We start from the raw sequence: 26,347 nt of genomic DNA on the forward strand, positions 1-26,347 counted from the left end.
AGGTTCTTCTGCAGTTGTATAGGGCCCTGGTAAGACCACATCTGGAGTATTGTGTACAGTTTTGGTCTCCTAATTTGAGGAAGGACATCCTTGTAATTGAGGCAGTGCAGCGTAGGTTCACGAGATTGATCCCTGGGATGGCGGGACTGACATATGAGGAAAGATTGAAAAGACTAGGCTTGTATTCACTGGAGTTTAGAAGGATGAAAGGGAATCTTATAGAGATGTATAAAATCATAAAAGGACTGGACAAGCTAGATGCTGGAAAAATGTTCCCAATGTTGGGCGAGTCCAGAACCAGGGGCCACAGTCTTAGAATAAAGGGGAGGTCATTTAAAACTGAGGTGAAAAAAAACTTTTTTACCCAGAGAGTTGTGAATTTGTGGAATTCTCTGCCACAGAGGGCAGTGGAAGCCAAATCACTGGATGGATTTAAGAGAGAGTTAGATAGAGCTCTAGGGGCTAGTGGAATCAAGGGACATGGGGAGAAGGCAGGCACGGGGTGTTGATTGCGGACGATCAGCCATGATCACAATGAATGGCGGTGCTGGCTCGAAGGGCCTCTTGCACCTATTTTCACAAGTTTCCACATTACAGCTAAATCCTATCTTTAATAAAATAATTCAGAATATTTCTTTATCATCACAAAAAGGCTGAAACTGGTGAGTGGGGTGAGAAAGAATACTGTTTTTTCATACATATATACAAACACACATACATACATATAAAATGGAGAGTCCTTCCAAACTGGAGTCAGAGTATCAACTGGAGCCATATTCTGCCTGCAATATTACCTCAGCCTTAGATTTCATCTACTGTTGAACAGTCCTTTCCCAAGCTGTGGGACCACGTTTCAAATCCCATTGCCTTAATCCCAGAGGCCTATAGCTACTCTGCAACATCAGTGAACTGTAAATGAAAGCACAAGTTTCAAGTTCCACTATATAAAGGTGTTTTGAGCCTAGCAGGATTTACCACACCGTGTACCATCAGCAAGTGACCATCTCCCTGGCACATGAAAAGTTAGCAAAAAAAATGCTGAGGACATTTCAAGACAAGCAGCTACCTAATATTATCTAAATATATATATATAAAACAAAAAGTCTCATCTTATATATACATATACGTTCCTGAAATACAGCCAAAACGGTACAAGATAGCGCAACCATTTTAGGGGCACCTTACTTAACATTCGCCTGCAGTGTGCAGTATCACGTTTCGTTCAAATTGTTGCACTATCGTGTACCGTTTTCGCTGTATTTCGGGAACATACATATATCTGAAGAAGGGTCTCAACCCGAAACATCATCCATTCCTTCAGGCTGCTAGACTAGCGGAGTTCCGCAAGGCTCGGTGCTCAGGCACGTTGTATATTAATGATTTGGATGAGGGGATTGAAGGCTTTGTGGCCAAGTCTGCGGATGAACTGAAAACAGGTGGAGCAGCAGGTAGTGTAGAGAAAGCAGGGTGCAGAAGGACTTGGACAGGTTGGGAGATTGGGCAGAGAAGTGATACAGTGGGATACAGTGGAGCAAAGTGTGGAGTCATGCATTTTGGTAGTAGGAACAAAGCCATAGATTATTTTCTAGGTGAAGAGAGAATCCAGAATTCAGAGGTGCAAAGGGACTTGGGAGCGCTGATGCAGGATTCCCAAAAAGTTAATTTGCAAGTCAAATCGGTAGAAAAGCAAGCAAACGCAATGCCAGCATTTATTTTGAGGGGTTTGTATACACAAAAAGGGATGTAATGCCGAGGCTCTATAAGGTACTGGTGAGGCTGCATTTGGAATTTTGTTAGCAATTTTAGGCACCATATCAAAGGAAGGATGCACTGGCTCTGGAGAGGGTCCAGAGGAAGTTTACAAGATGATCCAAGGAATGAGTAGGTTAACATATGATGAGCGTTTGCCAGCACTGGGTCTGTACTCACTGGAGTTCAGAAGAATGAGGGGGGACTTCATTGAAACGTACAAAATAGTGAAAGGCTTGGATAGAGTGGATGTGGAGAGGATATTTCCACTAGTGGGAGAGTTTAGGACTAGAGCTCATAGCTTCAGAATTAAAGGACGTTTTTTAGGAAGGTGAGGAGGAATTCCTTTTGTCAGAGGGTGGTGAATCTGTGGAATTCTCTGCCACAGAGGGCTGCGGAGGCCATCCGTGGATATTTTTAAGGCAGAGATAGATAGATTCTTGATTAGTACGGGTGTCAGAGGTTATGGGGAGAAGGCAGGAGAATGGGGTTAGGAGGGAGAGATCAATCAGCCATGATTGAATGGCAGAGTGGACTTGATGGGCCGAATGGCCTAATTCTGCTCGTATCACTTACGATCTTATGAGGCTAACTTTAATATAGTAGTTTAATAATGTAATTAAGTTAGATATAAAAACAGAAAATGCATGCACAGGCATGTACACAGCACACACACAGTGCATGTATCTACATGTTCCCAATAACAGCTCTCCCTTTGGAATAAGCTTATTTTCCTGACAGATTAACTAGTTCTTGGGAAACACATGGATGAACATTGACATCAATGTGGCGGCACAGTAGTTGAGTTGCTGCTCGAGACCCAGCTTCGATACTGACTGCGGGTACTGCCTGCACGGAGTGTGTATGTTCTCCCTGAGACCATGTGGGTTTTCTCCAGGTGCTCTGGTTTCCTCCCACATTCCAAAGACATGCAGGTTTGTAGGTTAATTGGCTTCCTTAGCGTGTAGGATAGAACAAGCGTGTGGGCGATTGCTGATTGGTGCAGACTCGGTGGGCTGAAGGGCCCATTTCCACGCTTTATCTCTGAAATAAATTATTGGGAGAACTGTATTTTAAGTTAAAATGCTTCGTTTTGAAAATCAACCATTTCACTTACTTTTCCCTTGTTCCACAAAAGGCAAAACAAGACCATAAAAAACCCTTAAAGTGCTGGAGTAACAGTCAGGCAGCATTCCCAGAGGACATGGATAGGTGACGTTTTGCGTCAGAACCCTTCCTCAGACCTGGTGTCAGGCTTGGCATGTTTTAAGCACCATGCCGGATTTTACAATTTATATTTCCACTAATTATGTTTGTCTTCGAGGCCACAGATGCTAATTCTTCAGTCACCACTGCCGTCTGAAGAATGGTTCCGACCCATAACATCACCTATCCATGTTCTCCAGAGATACTGCCTGACCTGCTACGTTACTCCAACACTTTGTGTCTTTTTTGTAAACCAGCATATGCAGTTCCTTGTTTATACAATACCATGCATCAAAGTTGGTTTACGAGGTTAGAGGACTCATTTACTGGACAGTGAGCCAAGAGCAAGGGCGAAACAAAACCGGACGAAAATAGAAAAAAGTGGAGAGGATAAGAATTAAAGTAGCAATATAGTGAGCCGTAAGGAGTTTGGACAAAAGTGGTTTTCTCTAGAACACCAGAAGTTGAAAGGAGACCTGATAGAAGTCTAGGTCCAGAGAGTGGATAGTCAGAACCTTTATCCAGAGGGTGTTGTATGATTTTACCAGGTTGTATGCAAAATATACCTTGGTACATGTAACAATAAAGTATCAGTGAAATATCAAAGACCGGAGAGCATAGTTTTAAGGTGAGTGGAGCAAAGTTTAAAGGAGATGTGCGGGACAAGTTTCAACACAGTGGTGGGTGGCAGGAACATGCTGCTTTGGAGTCAGATACAAGAGTGTTGTTGAAGAGACTTGTGGCAAGGCACATGAATGTGCAAGGAATGGAGATATTGATCATATGATGAGGCGAGTTTATCCTGGCATTCTGTTCGGCACAGACATTGTGAACTGAGTGGCTTTTCCCTGTACTGTACAGATCTATGTTCTACGTAGTGAGGGACGGGGCAGCCCCCTTGGACTGGTTTGAAGTATCCAGGAATTTGACATTAATCACCAGCACCGTGCAGTAAAGAAGGCGAAAGAAAAAAAAGAGGCTCATTAAAAAGTGCAAACTTTATATTTCTTGAAGTTACCTATTTATTATAAAAAATTTGGAGTCTGGGAAAAAATGTTTTTGCCAATGAACATCATTATCCAACTAAATAAATCTTCACCAGCAAGGAAAGACACTACATTCCAAGAATGAATATGATGGACAACCAATGCCAAGAGGCTTGTAAGTTTCATGATTAAACTGCCAAGAACACACACAAACAGAATTAGCAACATGGGGAAGCAGAAAGAGGAAAGACAAATAGATTTTTTTTATAAATCACTACTGGGACCCAAACAGAAGTCTACTGTTTCCATGTTTTCCTGCCGGTCGGTCTCTGCAATTTGCTGCTGGCTCCACACACCGTGCTGACTACTGCTGTTCCGCACTCAGTTCCTGCTTCTTTTTGGGCATTTTTCACTCAACACCCACCCCTGCAGCTGAATACAAATACAAATTCATCTTATCATTACTTGCACCAACATCATGGGTGAACATAAACCTCAAAAAAATAAAGCTGAGGCACTCAGGACTAGCAATCTACATCAGAGGAACACCATGTGAAGATGTGATACTAACCAGAGACTACATCTTTATCTCATTTTCTTTCTCATGACTCTAAACCTGAAGGAGTTGAGGTCGAAGATGCAAGATTTGGACCACTGTGATAATAGTCACATTTAGTACGACAAAGTGAACAAACAAGGAGCTGCACAGAACCCACAATTGAAAGAATTGAAGTTCATTTGTCAGGCTCTGGGGTGAAGGACAATAGACAATGGGTGCAGGAGAAGGCCATTCGGCCCTTCGAGCCAGCACCACCATTCAATGTGATCATGGCTGATCATTCACAATCAGTACCCCATTCCTGCCTTCTCCCCATGCCCCCTGACTCCGCTATCCTTAAGAGCTCTATCTAGCTCTCTTGAAAGCACTCAGATAATTGATCTCCATCGCCTTCTGAGGCGGAGAATTCCAGATTTATAACTCTGACTGAAAATGTTTTTCCTCATCTCCATTCTAAATGGCCTACCCCTTATTCTTAAATTGTGGCCCCTGGTTCTGGACTCCCCCAACATTGGGAACATGTTTCCTGTCTCTAACGTGTCCAACCCCTTATTAATCTTATATGTTTCGATAAGATCCCCTCTCATCCTTCTAAATTCCAGCGACAAGCCTAGTCGATCCAGTCTTTCAACATATGACAGTCCTGCCATTCCGGGAATTAACCTAGTAAACCTACACTGTACACCCTCAATAGCAAGAATATCCTTCCTCAAATTTGGAGACCAAAACTGCACACAGTACTCCAGGTGTGGTCTCACCAGGGCCCTGTACAACTGCAGAAGGACCTCTTTGCTCCTATACTCAACTCCTCTTCTTATGAAGGCCAACATTCCATTGGCTTTCTTCACTGCCTGCTGTACCTGCATGCTTTCTTTCTGTGACTGATGCACGAGGACACCCAGATCTCGTTGTACGTCCCCTTTTCCTAACTTGACACCATTTAGATAATAATCTGCCTTCCTATTCTTACCCACCAAAGTGGATAACCTCACACTTATCCACATTAAACTGCATCTGCCATGTATCCACCCACTCACACAACCTGTTCAAGTCAACCTGCAACCTCATAGCATCTTCCTCACAGTTCACACTGCCACCCAGCTTTGTGTCATCTGCAAATTTGCTAATGTTACTTTTAATCCCTCCATCCAAGTCATTAATGTATATTGTAAATAACTGCAGTCCCAGCATGAGCCTTGCGGCGCCCCACTTATCACTGCCTGTCATTCTGAAAGGGACCCATTTATCCCCACTCTTTGCTTTCTGTCTGCCAACCAATTTTCTATCCATGTCAGTAAATCCATGCTGACTCGGAACGATCCTGTTACTGTTATCCAAATGCTCCGCAATTTTGTCTTTTATAATTGACTCCAGCATCTTCCCCGCCACCGATGTCAGACTAACTGGTTTATAATTTCCTGTTTTTTCTCTCCCTCCTTTCTTAAAAAGTGGGATAACATTAGCTACCCAGCTAACATTAAGGAGTGGGGATAGCAGTGACAGATAGCAATGTTCAGGACTCAAGAAGCTTTACTCCCAGGGAGACTTTTAAATTGGAGACCTCTAGAAATTGTGGGTCAAGGACAGAATGAAATGGTGAAGGGGGCTCAGCAAAAAAATGTAGGCTGACTGGAAAAGTCAAGTCGAAAGATGGCAAAAAGACAGATAAAGACAGGAGATGGTCCATAGGTAAACAAAGAATTGATAAATCGATTGTCTCAAGTACAATGAGCAGTTTCACGTACAGTTTGCTCCCATTTCCTCTCCCATATTTTGTTTTTGAATTTCACCAAGTCCAATGAGTATTTAAAATTGCACAAAAGCTGTGATGTTAATTTATTCAGCTAGTCGGCAATACGTTCTAGGTCAATTCGAGAATCGAATCATTCAACAACCCTTTGTACCAGACCTCTCACAGAGAGACCCTTCACTGAAATTTTTAATGGGATATATACATGTGAACCTTGACCAATTATACATCACTGACTTCCAGAGAGATAACCAGTAGAGATTGTATTCAACTTTATGGGATCAGACACAATTCCATGGCATTTTCTACCGATTGTGAAGAAAACTACCAACAATCATCCAATCATCTTTGTATCCACAGTGCACTCCCTTATCTGAATTGGTTGCTATCAGGCATCAGTTATCGGGGTTCCAGGAATTCAGATACGACAAAGACACATCAAACAAGCCAAACCGACAAAGCAAATTGGGAAGGATAATGTACCATTTTTAAACTTGCATTTTCAATTTTAGCAGATGGAATAAGCATCTGGAATGTGGCCAAAAAAAAATTTGTGAAGTAATATGAAACATTTTTGCTATTGTAAAGTCAATTACAATTTAAATTATTTATCAAAATATCACTACAGCTCGGCATGCCTTAATGCGCGTTTTGACTTAAATAAATCTGAGGCATTGCCATCTCCAATACATAAGTGGATGTTCTAACAGTTAATGCTATGCCCATTTCTTGGGGGCAAAGGATCATGATACTGTTTCCAGCTTCAATAAAGTAAATAAGTGTGCACAGCTGGTTGGAAATATAGTCCTGGATTTTTATGTTCATTAGAATTAAGTGGATCTGAGAGCCTAGATCAGATTTTTAAACCAGGTTTGTGTCCATGAAATCTGGTTACATTTTCTGAAGTAATTCATAATAGTTGATGAGGGAACATTTGTGGAAATTGTTAACAAGGACTTCCAGTAGGTATTCCATAAAATTCTGTACAAGGAACAGCCAACAAGAGCGAGGACACAAGAAATGAAAAAATATCAACTGGCGGAGAGAATTGATCAGGATGTGAGAGAGAAAATAAGAATAATATGAACATAGAAAATAGGTGCAGGAGGCCATTTGGCCCTTCGAGCCAGCACCGCCATTCATTGTGATCATGGCTGATCATCCCCAATCAATAACCCGTGCCTGCCTTCTCCCCATATCCCTCGATTCCACTAGCCCCTAGAGCTCTATCTAACTTTCTCTTAAATCCATCCAGTGATTTGGCTTCCACTGCCCTCTGTGGCAGAGAATTCCACAAATTCACAACTCTGGGTGAAAAAGTATTTTCTCACCTGTTTTAAATGGTCTCCCCTTTATTCTAAGACTGTGGCCCCTGGTTCTGGACTCGCCCAACATTGGCAACATTTTTCCTGCATCTAGCTTGTCCAGTCCTTTTATAATTTTATATGTTTCTATGAGACCCCCCTCTCATCCTTCTAAACTCCAGTGAATACAAGCCTAGTCTTTACAATCTTTCCTCATACGACAGTCCCACCATCCCAGGGATCAATCTCGTGAACCTACGCTGCACTGCCTCAATTACAAGGATGAGCTTCCTCAAATTAGGAGACCAAAACTGTACACAATACTCCAGATGTGGTCTTACCAGGGCCCTATACAACTGCAGAAGAACCTCTTTACTCCTATACTGAAATCCTCTTGTTATGAAGGCCAACATTCCATTAGCTTTCTTCACTGCCTGCAGTACCTGCATGCCAACTTTCAGTGACTGGTGTACAAGGACGCCCAGGTCTCGCTGCACCTCCCCCTTACCTAACCTAACTCCATTGAGAAAATAATCTGCCTCTTTGTTTTTGCCGCCAAAGTGGATAACCTCACATTTACCTATATTATTATACTGCATCTGCCACGCATGTGCCCACACACTCATAATTCAAGTAGAAGAGAACTTTTCCCTTTTGGCTCAATATTTATATCTCACCTTATTTACAGACTAGTATGATAAAAGATAAGTGAGCTACCGACAAATTTACTGATAATACCAAGTTAGTTGGGGCTGTAAAGAGTATGAATGCCAATAAAGTGTAGAAATGTTTATAGGCCTGTATTGTGTTTACAGGCCTATTAGGCTGCTGCAAGTAAGAATTTCATTGTTCTGCTGTTCATACATATTACAATTAAACACTTGACTTTTACAGTAACAAAGTAACGTTGTTGAGTTCAGCAAGTGGGTTAACCGCGCACATATAGTTCAGTGTGAAGAAATGCAAGCCATTCACACTGGATCAAAAAGCTAGATTTCAGTATAGGAAGATCAGAGATATTTCGGTATCATTTGGGTATTGAAATAATTAAAACCAAATTTAAAAATCATCCAGGTATTGAAATAATTGAAACCAAATTTATAAATGAATGGAACATTAATTTAAGGGGCAGATATGTTGCAGAATTATGAAGGTAGAATTGTTTAGAGCAGTGTAGGCAATTATGCTCAGGGATGAGGCAGCAGATATTTAATCATCTAATTCATAACAGGCAACAGAAATGTTTCCAATTAAAAAGCGGGTTTCACGGATGTATTAGGTTGGATATTAGGCTGAAAACTGTCGTTTTACAAGGCAGCGAGGGAGAATGGTAAACCAGAAGATTGGAGATTGAAAACCCGCAGTGACAGAATGAAAAGCAGATAAGGAAGGAGGAAAATTAATTATTGAAGAACTGTCACATAATATCAAAACCAATAGCAACAGCATTTGTGGATATATAAAAGGAAACATGTCGCCAATGTAAACGTGGGATACCTGAAGTGGGAGACAGGATAATCAGTAAAGGAAAACAAGGGAGTGATAGACACAAAATGCTGGAGTGTAATAGAGCTCTTAAGGATAGCGGAGTCAGGGGGTATGGGGAGAAAGCAGGAACGGAGTACTGTTTGAAAATGATCAGCCATAATCACATTGAATGGTGGTGCTGGCTCGAAGGGCCGAATGACCTACTCCTGCACCTATTGTCTATTGTAACAGTGGGACAAGCAGCATCTCCGGAGAGAAGGAATAGGTGACGTTTTGGGTCGAGACCCTTCTTCGGACTCAGGGGTTTCTTCTCTCTCCATTCCTTCCTCTATTCCTTCTCTCCAGCGATGCTGCCTGTCCCACTGTTACAATAGACAATAGGTGCAGGAGTAGGTCATTCGGCCCTTCGAGCCAGCACCACCATTCAATGTGATTATGGCTGATCATTTTCAATCAGTACTCTGTTCCGGCCTTCTCCCCATACCCCCTGACTCCGCTATCCTTAAGAGCTCTATCTAGCTCTCTCTTGGATGCATTCAGAGAATTGGCCTCCACTGCCTTACTCCAGCTTTTTGTTTCTATCTTCGGTTTAAACCAGCATCTGCAGTTCCTTCTTGCACATTATAGCTCTGAAGTCTGAGCTGGAGTTAATGAAGAGCGTCATTAATTATTGTTAAGGTGATCTAAAATTGAATACAGTGCAAAGAAAGTGTCCTCCATTGACCCAGTTTTCCTGAATCCAAATTGCAAAGGGTTTAGATGGTCCAGGAGACTGGTGCAAATGTAGGTCATAACCGATTTTTTCCAAAGCACTTTGTGGCCAGTGGTCACTGAGACGAGCAGCTTTATTTTCTTGGGGACTAGAATGGAGGTTTCCTCGAAGCAGATGGGGACAGGAGACTGGTGACGTGAAAGGTTGAAGATGTCTCTGAAAACTGATTTTAGATCAATGCATGATTTGAGCCTGTTCAAGGGCTCTACCTGAGCTACCGCTTTCCAAGAGTTTACCATCATAAATGCAGACATGGTGGGCCAGAGTATCCCTTCACGTGCTGGACTGTTCTATGTTCTATTAATAAGACAAATATTAAAAAATTTAAGCAGATCAGACCTGCCACTGAGGTGCAAGGAACAGAGCAAGCAGAAGGCATGGAGCTCAACTGGTAAAAATGTGTCATTGGCAGAGATCACCCCTGATTTCAGCTTGTAGCACATGATGGGATTTAGGTTGTTTGATCAAACAAAGTATGTGGCTTGTTCAGTATTAATTCTCTTTGCATACCTTCAGATATCACACTGAGCCGTCTTGTACAAAGTAGGGTCATCTTTCTTGAAAACTTGAGATGCAGACTTAGAGAGTGAGTCTCTCGGTTCATCCGAGGTATCTGGTTTGGATACACCCCCCAGTATCAGAACACATTTATCAAAGCATTTTGTCAATGCGAATGTGACACTGGTGACACTAGAGATATTGTCATTCAGGACAGATGAAGCAGTCGTGAACATGGCCCAGTCCATTGACTCAAGCCCAGTCCTGAAGTCGACCCTGCTGGTGGCACACGCTTCAGTATCTGTCTGTAAATGTGCAGAAACAGCACTGACAGATGCTCATAGTGGCGAAGTGGTGCAGTAATAGGTGCACTAGATGGTGGCCTAGCAGTTGTCAGTCTGAACACCCCATGTGGGGCAGGTGACATGCTCACGCTGTTTGGGAGCACATTCCAAAGGTAAAATGATTAAAGACCTCCAAATGCATTTTGTCCTGTGCTGTTAGCTTGATGTGGTGCATAGACTACTGACAAGATGAGAACTTCGCTCAATTGATAATTGGGATGGCATTTTAGGGATAGGCATTCCTAGTCAGGGGAGTAGAATTGAGCCAAGACCATCACGTCAGTCAACCACAAAGCATTAACCAAATAGCAGTTGCGGCCACCTTTCCCTTTGCCCCAGGATGTCATATGGTTCCTACGATAAATGGAAAAACCATCAGGTTGTATATAGTAGGATCAGGTGAGTCAGGGGGAACCATGTTTCAGTGTCCTGCTGAAGCTACAAGAAGATTTATATGCCTTCTGAAAATTAAGTTCTTAAAATTAAAGAAAGACAAGAACAAACGTGACTGGTTTTTCCATGGACAAAGTACAATCTGTTCTATTGTGGATTGAATGCAACCCACATAATCATTTGAGAAAATATCCTGCAGAATCTCAGAAAATATTTAAGTGTAATAGCTATATAACCTTACACCACTTTGTACCTCTTTGGCATATTTCCCAAACCCTGTAGCTAAATAATTGTTGAACTGCAGACAGCACTGGATCATCTCCAAAGATAATTCTCTTTCTAATCCTCAAATCATTCTCTGAACAGCTACTGATCAATTCCTTACGAAAATATTAATTATCATGATTAACTGCTTTGTTGTGTCATTAGAGAAATAAATTTCCTATCCCACATGTTGTGTGATGTTTGCATTCATTTTAATTTACACACAACCATTATTAATGTTCTAAATACTCCAGGCAACCTTACATAAAGAAATGTTCTTCAATTAGATTTTGCTCAGTTCTGGCCATGAATTTGGATTCTCGTCTGGGGGAAAAAAGCAAAATGTGCGGGGAATATAACAGAACAAACATTTGCTCCCAAACTGACAAGTCAGGAGAGGCCAAGGAGCAGACAGGAGAGGCCAAGGAGCAGACAAGGCAGCTTTGAATCGGTGGACGGGGCCATGTTCAAGGATTTGTCAACACATCTGGGTAAATATATCACCGTCGTCACTGACTTCCTGAAGAAAGAGCGTGGATGAATGTAATTACACATATATTCTAAGTCTTCCCCAACCAGAACCATTAGATGAACCAGGAGACTCCATCTGCTGAGCGTTAGGTAGGTGGCATTCAGCAGTAGCGATCTAATATCATACAAGAGTCCACGTACTATCTCCTAAAGGCCACCAAGAATGCATAGAGCCAATTTTCGTAAAAGCTGGAATCGTAGACAGACGTTTAAAAGCTCTAACAAGGCTTGCACACTATCAACTCCTCCAAAGTGAAACCAGGAGCATAAGATGCAGGAAAAAGGTTCCCAATGTTGGGGGAGTCCAGAACCAGGGAACATGGTCTAAGAATAAAGGGGAGGCCATTTAAAACTGACGTGAGAAGAAACTTTTTCACCCAGAGAGTTGTGAATTTGTAGAATTCTCTACCACAGAAGGCAGTGGAGGCCAATTCACAGAATGAATTTAAAAGAGAATTAGATTTGAGCTCTAGGGGCTAGTGGAATCAAGGGATATGGGGAGAAGGCAGGCACAGGTTACTGATTGTAGATGATCAGCCATGATCACAATGAATGGCGGTGCTGGCTCAAAGGGCCAAATGGCCTCCTCCTGCACCTATTTTCTATGTTTCTAAGCAGCAAGGATGCAGCAATTAAGGTTTCAAGGTCAAGGTTAAGGTCAATTTATTGTCACATATACCAATTAAGATAATGAAATTTGAGTTACCAGACAGCCGTACCACACGACCATACAATTGAAGAGTGCAATGTCCTTTACGCATGCTTTGAAATGGAAAACAACTCTTGGCCTTGAACATATCAGATGAAGAGACAATTGAATTTGAATGAACTGTAGATGTTGGAATCTTGAGTAAAGCACGAAATGCCGATGAAAATGGACGGACAATATTTCAGGTCAGGACTGTTCAGATGGATTAGTTTGAATCAGGATTAGTTAATTAGACTATAGACAATAGGTGCAGGAGGAGGCCATTCGGCCCGTCGAGCCAGCACCGCCATTCAATGTGATCATGGTTGATCATTCTCAATCAGTACCCCGTTCCTGCCTTCTCCCCATACCCCCTGACTCCGCTATCCTTAAGAGCTCTATCTAGCTCTCTCTTGAATGCATTCAGAGGATTGGCCTCCACTGCCTTCTGAGGCAGAGAATTCCACAGATTCACAACTCTGACTGAAAAAGTTTTTCCTCATCTCAGTTCTAAATGGCCTACCCCCTTATTCTTAAACTGTGGCCCCTTGTTCTGGACTCCCCCAACATTGGGAATATGTTTCCTGCCTCTAACGTGTCCAACCCCTTAATAATCTTAAACGTTTCGATAAGATCTCCTCTCATCCTTCTAAATTCCAGTGTATACAAGCCTAGTCGCTCCAGTCTTTCAACATATGGCAGTCCCGCCATTCCGGGAATTAACCTAGTGAACCTACGCTGCACGCCCTCAATAGCAAGAATATCCTTCCTCAAATTTGGAGACCAAAATTGCACACAGTACTCCAGGTGCGGTCTCACTAGGGCCCTGTACAACTGCAGAAGGACCTCTTTGCTCTGAAAAAGGCTTTCCACCTGAAACATTGTCTGTACATTCCCTCCACAGGTGCTATGGGACCAACAGGCGTTTGTTCAATATCTTGTATGAGGAGCCCTGGGGCCAGTACATAAATAAAATCATGAAGACATGCTGGTATCTCTTTCTTTTCTTAGAAGCTTAGAGATTTGGCACATCACCGAATACTCTCACAAACTTCCACAGATGCACTGCAGAAAGTATTCTGACTGATGGCATCATGGTCTGGTACAGCTATTCCAATGCACACCAATGCCAGAAACTACCGAGTGGTGGACTCTGCCCTCTCCACCACCCAAAGTATCTACTTGAGGATCACCACCTCCCGGCCATGCACTCTTCTCGCTGCTGCCTTCAGACAAGAGGTACAGAAGGCTAAATGCCCACACCACCATGTTCAGGGCAGTAGCTTTCCAACAACCATTCGGTTCTTGATTTGACCTGTATAACCCTAATCTAATCTCAACAATAGAAAACTATGACTACCTCTTGCAGAACCATGGATTTGCACTGTTGTATTTTTCCACATTCATATTCTTTTCACTGCCTTGAAAAATTCATATAGTTTACAAACAATATATTTGTGTTGCCCAAGTCTGTGTGCCTGTGATGCTGCTGCTGCTGCTGCTGCTGCAAGATTTTGATTCCACCTGTACCTTCTCACATAACAATAAACTTGACCATTAACTTAAAGTACTTTTCCTGCCACTTCTCCTCAAGTAATGCAAGAGATTCTTAATTCTACCCAAGGGGTTAAAATTCTGCTCTACCTACAGAAAATGAAATTAATATGGCAAGACTCTCATATTGGTTTCTGTTCAGCAACAAAAAACTCCACAACATAAAACTAGTGAAGAAATTTAGGCATCCTCAAATATTTTCTTGCTTCCAAACATCATGTTACCAACACAATCATTTGTCCTTATTTGGTTTAAGTTGAAGTATCTGGCCTAGAAATTCTAGACATGCAAGTATGCTTTGAAATGGCTAGCCAATCTTGTTCAAGATTCCAGGACAGTGATATGTTAACATTCACAGCATACAAGGCAGTATTTGCATTTGACACTTTAGGTTGAATCTCACTGGTCCAGCAAGTTTTGGATCAGTGGTATATCTCTGTACTAATTAACTATTTCTAAGATATAATTGAGATTCTAAGTTTTATGAGATCTGGACTTATCCATACCTAATTAACATGTCTTTTGAAATCTCAGCCCACAGCATTTCCAACCTACTGAAACTTTGGGGTACTGACTGATCTCAAGATCAAAATCTTCACGTAACCCAAGGAGTGTCCTCCAGTTTAAAAAAAATGAACAATTCTCCAGCACAGAGGAAGTAGTTCAAAGCAATTTCAATGGTCTGGCATTGCGGAAGTGGCGGCGCCTAACGGCTGCGGCTTGCTAGCAGTCTGTTCGTCTTTTTTCCTTTTTTTTTTTGTTGTGTGTCGGTGTTGGGATGGTTTTTTTTTTTTTGGTTGTGTATGTGTGGGGGGTGGTGGTGGTGGTGTGGGTGGGGGGGGGGTGGGTGAAACCTTTCTCTTTTAGGTCTCTTCCTCACGGCGCGGGGTGCGGCTCGGCCGCGGGGCCTAACATCGCCCGGCGCGGCTCGGCCGCTGGACTTAACATCGCCCGGCGCTGCTCGGCCGCTGGAACAGTGCCCGGTGCGGCTTGGCCGCGGGGCCTTCCATCGCCCGGTGCGGCTCGGCCGAGGGGCCTAACATCGCTGGTGCAGCTCGTCTGCGGGACTTAACAGTGCCCAGTGCGGCTCGGCCGCGGGGCCTAACATCGCTGGTGCGGCTCGGCCGCTGGACTTAACAGTGCCCGGGCCGCGGGGCCTAACATCGCTCAGCGCGGCTCAGCCGCGGGACTTTTCATCGCTGGTGCGGCTCGGCCGCTGGACTTAACATCGCCCGGTGCGGCTTGGCCGCAGGGCCTTCTATCGCCCGGTGCGGCTCGGCCGCTGGACTTAACATCGCCTGGCGCTGCTCGGCCGCTGGAACAGTGCCCGGTGCGGCTTGGCCGCGGGGCCTTCCATCGCCCGGTGCGGCTCGGCCGCGGGGCCTAACATCGCTGGTGCAGCTCGGCCGCGGGACTTAACAGTGCCCGGTGCGGCTCGGCCGCGGGGCCTAACATCGCTGGTGCAGCTCGGCTGCGGGACTTAACAGTGCCCAGTGCGGCTCGGCCGCGGGGCCTAACATCGCTGGTGCGGCTCGGCCGCTGGACTTAACAGTGCCCGGGCCGCGGGGCCTAACATCGCTCAGCGCGGCTCAGCCGCGGGACTTTTCATCGCTGGTGCGGCTCGGCCGCTGGACTCAACATCGCCCGGTGCGGCTTGGCCGCAGGGCCTTCTATCGCCCGGTGCGGCTCGGCCGCTGGACTTAACATCGCCTGGCGCTGCTCGGCCGCTGGAACAGTGCCCGGTGCGGCTTGGCCGCGGGGCCTTCCATCGCCCGGTGCGGCTCGGCCGCGGGGCCTAACATCGCTGGTGCAGCTCGGCCGCGGGACTTAACAGTGCCCGGTGCGGCTCGGCCGCGGGGCCTAACATCGCTGGTGCGGCTCGGCCGCTGGACTTAACAGTGCCCGGGCCGCGGGGCCTAACATCGCCCAGCGCGGCTCGGCCGCGGGACTTTTCATCGCTGGTGCGGCTCGGCCGCTGGACTTAACATCGCCCGGTGCGGCTTGGCCGCGGGGCCTTCTATCGCCCGGTGCGGCTCGGCCGCTGGACTTAACATCGCCCGGTGCGGCTCGGCACTTAGCTGCGCACGGCTCGGTCGCGGGGCCTTCTACCGCCCGGTTCGGCCGCGAGACGTTTCAGCGCCCGGTGCGACTCGGCCGCGGGGACTTCCATCCCCTTGCGGGGACTGTGCGGGTCGGTCGGGGACGAGCTGTCTGTCCGTGGGCGTGGGGAAGAGAGTGGAAGTTTTGTTGCCTCCATCACAGTGAGGGGGTGTTTGGAGTCACTGTGATGGACGTTATGTGTTGGGGTCATGTGTCTTGTGTTCTTTTTTTGTGTGTGACTGCTATGTAGTTTCGTTCGGTACCTTGGTACCAAATGACAAATAAAGCACTGTTGAACTGTTGTTGGTGCAGGACCATAGACAATCAGATCTCAAGACGACCAGACTCAACAGCTTCAAATTGTACTGAATTTGCGCGCCTAATGGCAAAGAAGCTAAATGGAATGCCAAAGCAAAAAAATATTTCCTCTGCAATCTCCTAGGAGTGCTGGAGGTCTTAAGTATTTCAGCTCTCAACCTGTGGAAGCTCTTCAGTGCAAGTCTGCCTCAAGTGACAGCAATGGTAGATGGTACCAGGTACCAGAGCAGAAGGGACATAGATAGCAAGGTTCAGAACTTCCTGGGATCAGCTAAAGGAAGAATAGGTTTAAAACAAAATTACCTCATAACCATCCTAAAGGAATAATGAGGTGTATTCACTGCCAGTTTGCCCAGCAGCATCACCCAGAGGAGAAGCTGTCAGCCTTTGTGTAAGGCCTGCTCCTGTAGTCACAACCAGTGCATCCCCAAACTGCATTCTGCATTGCAGGTCATTAAATGAAACACTGTGTTTTAAAATTAACGTCATTCAAAAAGGCATGAGCCTAATTAACACCAGACTACAATTTCCAGAAACATGCTACATGTGAACACTAACCAATATGTAGCAATCAGATTCTAGATAATTTCCCAACTTGTACAAATTTAACAATTGCTATGCAAAAGTAGTCCAAGGTTTCTAATTTTCGCACTTCTTGAATAATATGCTTTAAAAAAAAATCCCAATAGTCTACATCACCCTAAATAGTAACAATTTCCACCACATCATAGTCATCAAGCAATACAGCACAGAAACATGCCCTTCAGTCACTTTTACCCGTGCTGACCAAATTGGCATACTGAGCTCATGCCAGTTGTCTACATTTGGCCCATATCCCTCTGAACCCCTTCAATGCATATACATAGAAAAATGTCTTTTAAAAGTCATAATTGCATCTACTTCTGTACTTTCTTCTGGCAGCTCATTCCAAATAGCCTCTGAATAAAAAAAGTTGCCCCTCGGGTCCCTCTTAAATTTCTCCACCCCTCACCTCAATTCAATGCCCTCTAAGTTTAGAATCTTCTACCCTGGGTAAAAGACTGTGAACATTCCTTTTATGCATGACCCTCATGATCTTGTACACCTGAATAAGATCATTCCTCAGTGCCCTACGCTCCATAAAAAATCTCAATCAGGGTCCCGATTCAAAACATCACCTGTCCATTCCCTCCATAGCTGGTGCCTGACCTGCTCAACCACTTCAGCATATTGTTTTGTACATTGTTCAATATTCCAGCATCTGCAGTTCCTTGTGTCTCTTACATAACAATGGTGATTACATTTCAAAGTTTGAAAGGCATTGTACGGATGCCAGTGCTTTTCTGAAGGGATGCTTTTAATAGGTCAGTTGGATTTTGCTGAGTTAATATTACAATTAGTGCAGCTAATTTACTGGCAGTTTTTATTCAACCCAACTTGCCATAAATAATTCAGCAATGTCCCACTCATGCGCAAAGTTTAGTCTTGAAATTCATTTTGCGACAAGTGTCTCCAGTTTTTCACGGTCTGGGATATGCTCACCTTGCCTCTGAGTGCTGTTCACAATATGCCAGATACAAGCCATGTGAGGATGTCAGTTATGAACAAACCTCACTGTTCAAGATCAGTTACTTTTCATTTGAAAGGTAGTCAAATTTATATAAATTGGAAGTTGCAAATAGAAAGGCAGGAAGTTACAGATGTGCTTACACACACCCGACTTTAAACTGTTTTGAGAGAAATTGTTTTTTACAGCAACTCTTCCATATTTCCCTATGTCTTTCAATCAGGCATCGATAACAATCCTGCAGAGAGGGTTGTGGCAAAGTTAAAAGTAGGGTACAACTATAAAACAAAAATTACTCCGCATTTCAAATGAGTGCAACATTGGCTGAAGAGACTATCATGATACACCGACTTTTGTACTCAATACACTTCCCAATGAAGGCAAGCACGTCAAATGCCTTCTTCCCCACACAGTCCAACTGTGTCACCACTTTCAGGGAACCATGCATCAGTATTCCCAGACCTTTGTTCTTCAACACTCTCCAGGGCTCTACCATTTACTGTCCAAGTCTGCCATGGTTTGACAAACCAAAATGCAACACCTCGCACTGAAAGTTACATTTCATTTATCACCCTTCATCCACTTTCCCAAATGATATAGATGGTCGTGAACTTACATATTAACCCTCACTGTCCGCAACTGGAGCCAATTTGGGTGTCATCTATAAATTTATCAACGTTAACTACTGAGGAAAAAAAACTATGCAACAGGACAACTTGACTGGCCAAGACACCGTGGCACCAACAGCTGAACTGCTTGTCTGCATCGACAATAATTCAATAACAACCGATGCACGAGCAAGGAGAGAAGGTGACTAGGTTGGGGGGTGGGGAGGGGGGAGAAGGAAGAAAAGATCAGACAAAAAAGAGGAACAGAAGTGAATATTCCGTTGAACAGTCACTGCACTTGGAAACAAATTCTCCTCTTGATGCCAAGTAAGAAACAATCTTTTCCTTTATAATTTGATGAAAATTTAGCAATGATGGCCAAGCTCTCAACCAAAATATAACAAGTTCCAAACCTGTCAAGTTTATTGATTTAATGCCGCTGCAATATCTGTCAGAATTTTGCTCACTCACTGAAAAAGGAGCCAAAGGCACATTCCACATTTTTATACTTCAGAAACAAAATGGTAATGCATTTCGCCAAAAAGACAGATGTATGAACTGTAGACATGAATAGCTAATTTTCTGCTGCATTTGGAGACAACAGCTCTGTTTACAGCGATGCAAAATCTAAAACACCAGGTTTTGGTGACACCCAGATTCAATTGTTCCAACAATCTTCTGACTCGTCTTGCATTCCCTATAAACCTTACAACATACAAAACTCTGCTGCCTATATGCTATATCACATCAAGCCTCTCACCATCACCATCATCTAACCCCCCTCTCTAACTCCAGGCCCTCAGGTCGGCCGACTTGGGGCTACTCACTATCCCACGGTTGCAGCTCCTAGACTGTGGAACAGCATCCCTATCCCCATCAGAACTGCCTCCTCCATCGACTCCTTTAAGTCCAGGCTCAAAACCTATTTCTACTCCCTAGCGTTTGAGGCTCATTGAGGAGGCGCTGTGAACTGTTTGCGTGCTACTGTACGTTTCATTTTTTTCCTTAGTACCTAATCAGATGTACAGCACTTTGGTCAACGTGGGTTGTTTTTAAATGTGCTATACAAATAAAATTGACTTGACTTGACGACCTTTATGCTTGAGCACCAGGTAGAATACCAGTCAAGCTGCAGCTTGAACTTAAAATTCTCATCCATGAGGTCTCAAACCCCAGAGTCTTATTATATCATATCATATATATACAGCCGGAAACAGGCCTTTTCGGCCCTCCAAGTCCGTGCCGCCCAGCGATCCCCGTACATTAACACTATCCTACACCCACTAGGGACAATTTTTACATTTACCCAGCCAATTAACCTATATACCTGTAGGTCTTTGGAGTGTGGGAGGAAACCGAAGATCTCGGAGAAAACCCACGCAGGTCACGGGGAGAACGTACAAACTCCTTACAGTGCAGCACCCGTAGTCAGGATCGAACCTGAATCTCCGGCGCTGCATTCGCTGTAAAGCAGCAACTCTACCGCTGCGCTACCGTGTCTTACCATGTCCATTTCTATAACGCCAAAAGCCTCCACATTAGTTATGCTCCACATATTCAGGCTCCATGTGCAACATCCTAACATTGATGGTCACTGCCTCAACTGTGTTTTCCCTCAAGTTAAAATCACACACTAAACCTCATTGCCTCAGTAGCCTTCCCAGCAGCTCCCTAAACTCAACCATGTTGACCATGCCTTCAATTACTCTCCTTTGCCCTTATCTGGATTGGTGTCAAGTTCTGTCATAAATGCTCCATGAGTAATCTTGTGGTTTTAGTACATTAAAAAGGAGTAAAAAACTCTTGCTGCTGAGCAATGGGCATTTAAAGCATAAACAATTTCATTTTAGCAGTGGTTTGATGCAACAAAAAGTAAATTAAGACCTTTTTTCCAATTGCAAGCACCTTTATATATATATATTTTTTAATGCATGGTGCAGATTTCCAGGCTGTCATCTCACTTCATTTTATTGTATCCCTTCCCTCCTGTCTAGTGTCTGCTACATTCTTTCTCCAAGCACAGTGGTAGAGTTGCTGCTTTGCAGCGGCAGAGACCTGGGTTCGATCCAGACTACGGGTGCTTGTCTGTTAAGAGTTTGTAAGTTCTCCTCGTGACCTGCGTGGGTTTTCTGCCACACTCCAAAGACATACAAGTTTGTAGGCTTAGTATAAATGTAAATTGTCCCTAGTGTGGTGTGTAGGATCGTGTTAATGTGCAGGGATTGCTGGCTGATGCGCACTCAGTGGGCCAAAGGGCCAGTTTCCACGCTGTATCTCTAAACTAAACTAAAACCTTAACTGCTATCCCCCCCCCCTACAAAAAAGCATGTAAAGCAATAATTGGAGCGTGATTCAAATGCACTGATGTTCCTCATTGTTTATGAACTATACAACTTTCCTCCCCAAAGATTTAGTACAAGTATTGTACAACAATGTAGTGTCATTAAAATGGAGAAGGCCCACCAAATTTACTTAAAACTCTTATCTTCTCAACACAGAAGTCTTTCCAATAACCTAAACTGCCATGTTATTGTTGTGGATATTTGAATGGAATGAGGAAGCTGTGCCTAAAGCCAATTCAACAAAAAGAATATCCTCATTCTCCCTGCACAAAGACAGTGACAATTTGTATTTATATTGTGCCTTCAACAAGGTGTTCAGTAGAGGTTGCAATGAAGGGAGGGAAATCCAGGCCTTGAAAGGGAAAATAGCCTTACATTTTCACATGGTGAACAAACATCAAGCTCGTCAATGAAAATGAAGGAAACTGCAAATGTTGGAATTATGCAAAGCATTTGTGCTGGAAACACTCAGCAGATCAAGCACATCTGTGGAAAAAGAAACAGGATTAAGGATTCAGGTAATTGACCTTATGATGGATCATTGACCTGAAAGTTTAGATTAGAACCCTACTTCCCACCCAAAACATCACCCATCCTTTTTCTCCAGAGATGTTGCCTGACCCGCCGAGTTACTCTAGCACTTCAGTATAAATCAGCATCTGCAGTTCTTTTCCACACAACCTAAAAGTTTTGCTTGATTTCATTCCATAGATGCTGCCCGATATTCCCAGTTCACTTTTGTATTTTCAGTTCCTATTTCGACATTACCAATTGCCTAGGATCTTTTTAACACTTGGTCCACATTTATAAAGAACAGACAACGTTACCGCCCAAACCCAAAACAAATGTTTGCAGATTATTTGGAAGACAGCAATGTACTAAACAAAAGTACAAAAGTGTAAGAAAATAACTGCAGATGCTGGTACAAATCGAAGGTATTTATTTCACAAAATGCTGGAGTAACTCAGCAGGTCAGGCAGCATCTCAGGAGAGAAGGAATGGGTGACGTTTCAGGTCGAGACCCTTCTTCAGACTGATGTCAGGGGGGCGGGACATAGGAAGGATATAGGTGGAAACAGGAAGATAGAGGGAGAACTGGGAAGGGGGAGAGGAAGAGAGAGACAGATGAACTATCTAAAGTTGGTGAAGTCAATCTTCATACCGCTGTGCTGCAAGCTGCCCAAGCAAAATAGGAGGTGCTGTTCCTCCAATTTCCGGTGGGCCTCACTATGGCACTGGAGGAGGCCCATGACAGAAAGGTCAGACTGGGAGTGGGAGGGGGAGTTGAAGTGCTCAGCCACTGGGAGATCAGGTTGGTTAAGACGGACTGAGCGAAGGTGTTGAGCGAAACGATCGCCGAGCCTGCGTTTGGTTTCGCCGATGTAAAGAAGTTGACATCTACAGCAGCGGATACAATAGATGAGGTTGGAGGAGGTGCAGGTGAACCTCTCTCACCTGGAAAGATCTGGTCCTTGGATGGAGTTGAGGGGGGAGGTAAAGGGACAGGTGTTGCATCTCCTGCAGTTGCTGGGGAAAGTGCCCGGGGATGGGGTGGTTTGGGTAGGAAGGGACGAGTGGACCAGGGACTTACGGAGGGAACGGTCTCTGCGGAACGCAGAGAGGGGAGGGGATGGGAAGATGTGGCCAGTAGTGGGGTCCCGTTGGAGGTGACGGAAATGTTGGAGGATGATTTGTTGGATTCGCTGGCTGATGGGGTGAAGGCGAGAACGAGGGGGATTCTGCCCTTGTTACGAATGGGGGGGGGGGGGGGAGCATAAGCGGAGCTGCAGGATGTTGAAGAGGCCCTAGTGAGAGCCTCATCTATAATGGAAGAGGGTAAGCCCCGTTTCCTGAAGAATGAAGACATCTCTGATGCCCTAGTGTGAAACACCGCATCCCGGGCGCAGATACTGCGTAGGCGGAGGAATTGGGAGTGGGGGATAGACTTTTTGCAGGAGATTTTTTGTGGGAAGAAGTGTAGTCCAGATAGCTGTGCGAGTCAGTGGGTTTATAGTAGATGTTAGTCACTAGTCTGTCTCCTGTGATGGAGATGGTGAGGTCCAGAAACGGGAGGGAGATGTCGGAGATAGTCCAAGTATATTTAAGAGCAGGATGGAAATTGGAAGTGAAGTGTATGGTCAGTGAGTTCTGCATGGGTACAAGAGGCAGCACCAATGCAGTCGTCGATGTAGAGGAAGTAGAGTTCGGGGATGGGGCCAGTGTACGCCCAGAACAGGGATTGTTCGACGTACCCGACAAAGAGGCAGGCATAGCTAGGGCCCATGCGAGTGCCCATAGCTACGCCTCTGGTTTGGAGGAAGTGGGAGGAATTAAAAAGAGAAGTTGTTATAGGTATGAACCAGCTCTGCTAGGCGGAGGAGAGTGTTAGTAGATGGGGATTGGCTGGTTCTACGGTCAAGGAAGAAACGGAGGGCTCAAGACCATCCTTGTGGGGGATGGAAATGTAGAGTGACTGGACATCCATGGTAAAGGTGAGGGAGTGGGGGCCTGGTGATTGATTCACCAATCTACAGAGCAGCCTCTAAAAATATTAAATTATTATCCTCTGAAATCTCTATTTAGGTCAATTGCTTCTTAGCAGCCAATTGCCAATGAGGTCAGCATTGGGTGTCAAACATGATGGGTGTGCGGTTGTGACAGAATTACTTCATCGCAATTTTTAAATAGTGGGCAAGGCCCTGGCTTACTGAAGCCAGGACCCTGCTACTGCCCAAACAAACTGGTGGTGTACAGAAGACAACACAAATTGGTCATCTGCTGTGAAGAAATTATTCCCAAGTGTGGGTCAGAAATAGAGTTCAAGATTAACCATGCTATAATCTAAAATTTGTGTGGTTCAAAACCTCAAAATAGCTCAACCATGGAGAAGAATGAAGTGCCGTGGTCAAAGTTATTCATTTCCCAGAGCCGCGAGGGGAGTAAGAACTGCATTTGAGACAATTAAACGTGGAGCTTGTGGGAACAATCTCAAAACTAAACACGTGGTGGAGTAAATACAAGTAAAGAATGATTAAATATCTGCTGGGAAACTGGAGGGCGATCAACTTATTAGATGGGGATGAAGGGGAAACGGGAGGCGAAGGAAGCAGACCGGCGTTACAAATTAATTTAAGTGAATTGAGATGACTTGCGTCGCCAACACAAAGGTGGGAACACATTGCAGCACTGACCGTGAAGTGCATTAGTACACAAACTTTGTCAGGCACAAATTAATAATAAAATTAGTTTCAAGTGAAAAGTGGAACTAATTCCCAAGTCTCCAGTACTTCTTATTCAACCATTACTCATTATTTGCCGATGTGCAAAAGCAGGAGAGAATAAAGTTCTTTGCCTGGTTCTTGCTAAACATTCCAGAGATTATACATCTTTGTAGATCAATTCTAAAATAACTGACTGCAGAAAATTAAACACAAGTATTAACACTGTTTCCATTGAGCTTCCAATGCTCTATTATGTTCTTCAATTACCACAGTAACTACACTTCTAAAAAATACTTGATTAGCCATAATGGCCCTTGGAATGGCCTGAGGGTGTGAAGCCTGCACATAAATGCATGTCTCTTTTTCCTTCTTTCTTGGCTGTCTGTGAAAAGAGTCCTTCAAATAAATAGCCGAAAATCAAAAAGGATCAAAAAGTTATTGACAAGGGATTATCTAAATTATCCACAGCCTTATTTGGGGGAAACTGCCACTGATGTACACCACAAGAGCTTTCCTCCAAAGCCTCAGGGAAGGAATCTTTGGTGCCACTCCACATTTCTCTGAGAAAACTACTTTAACAGCGCAACGATTTGCAAATAACTGCAATGAACGGAATCATTCCCAAAAGGAAGTTACAACATTTTGTTCCTCAATACAGCCAGCATTTCCCACATATTCAAATACACCACTTCTTTGAAACTGCTAAGAGCAGAACTGTGTCAACGTCATTCACTTGAAAATTTCCATGGATCACGCACAAACAAAACCTCAAAGTTAATTGAAATTATTCACTCGTGACTGTTCTTACATTACAGACCAAAGTAATTAATTCCAATATTCGTCCTTTTTTCGAGGCTCTCTCAGAACACTTGCTCTCGTACGGCTCCTTCCTAGGATAGAGTTGTGGAAACAGTCCAGTCCATCATGCACACCAGCCTCCTCAGCTCCCCGCTCCCCCCAAAATAGACTCCAATTCACACTGCCTCAGGAAAGCAGCCTGCGTAATTTAGGACTACTCACACCCCAGTCATTCAGTCTTCTCCCCTCAGGCAAAAGATACAGATGTTTGAAAGCACATACCTTCAGATTCAAAAAATATCCCAGCCAAGAGGTAAAGCATAGTAAAGCAGCAGCGGGAAGATTTAAAACAGCGCTGTTTGCTTGGGCCGCCGCCACATGTTGCAGCAGGCAGAAGATAGCACTGCTTGTAACTTTGTCGGTACCAAAGTATGGCGAAACGTGTACTGCCTAGGTGAGGTCTGTATGTAAAACAAAGCATTTCACTGTACCTAGGTACAGGTGACAATAAAGTATCATTGAATCATTCAGACACGTGAGTGAGAGCAGGAATATAAGGATAGGTCAAATGAATATGTGGTTGAAGAGCTGGTGCAAGGGCTCAGGTTTTGGATCGTTGGGACGTGTCTGTGGCAAAGATGACCTGTTCAAGAAAGAAGGGTTGCACCTGAAAGGGAGCACCACCAATAAGCTGGGAGGGAGGTTTGTTTGTGCTACCCAGGAAGCAGAGGGGGAGGTCCCAGAGCAGAAAAGAGGCAGATGAGAAGTTGGGGCAAATATTATAATCAAAGACAGCAAGATGAACAGACAGGAGAGGTCGGTGCACTGCAAAGAGTGGAAAGATCGATGGTTTAAATTGTGTTTATTTCAATGTGATGAGCTTAATAGGCAAGGCAGACAAACTCAGGGTGTGGATTGGATCAGGGAACTGGGATATTACACCTACAACAGAAACATGGCTGAAAAGTTGGAATTGGCAGCTCAATATTCAACAGTATAGATGCTACAGACTCTGGATTAGACCTCTCATAAGCCAAGGGTGACGTCCTGATCATCTGATCTACTTCGTTGTAGACTTGTACTTTAAACATCTGAACTTACTCTATATTCTGCATTGTTTCCCCATCTCTTTTACACTGCCTGTTATACGGTATATGCGATGATTTCATTCATGTATGGCATGATCTGCCTGGACAGCCCACAAAAGACAATTTTCCACTGTATCTTGGTAGGCACAATAATAAACCAATACCAATAGAAGTTCCATAGGAAAGAACTGCAGATGCTGGTTTAAATCGGTGGACACAAAATGCTGGAGTAACTCAGTG

General features: G+C 44.1%; 1 protein-coding gene across 11 annotated transcripts in view; it reads right to left on the reverse strand.

Moving 5' to 3' along the window:
• Positions 1 to 26,347, reverse strand: part of LOC144592046 (casein kinase I) — a 183,259-nt gene that overhangs the window by 132,745 nt on the left and 24,167 nt on the right. The gene's annotated exons all lie outside the window — the stretch shown is intronic.

Source organism: Rhinoraja longicauda, chromosome 3, assembly GCF_053455715.1.
Source record: "Rhinoraja longicauda isolate Sanriku21f chromosome 3, sRhiLon1.1, whole genome shotgun sequence".
NCBI lineage: Eukaryota > Metazoa > Chordata > Chondrichthyes > Rajiformes > Arhynchobatidae > Rhinoraja > Rhinoraja longicauda.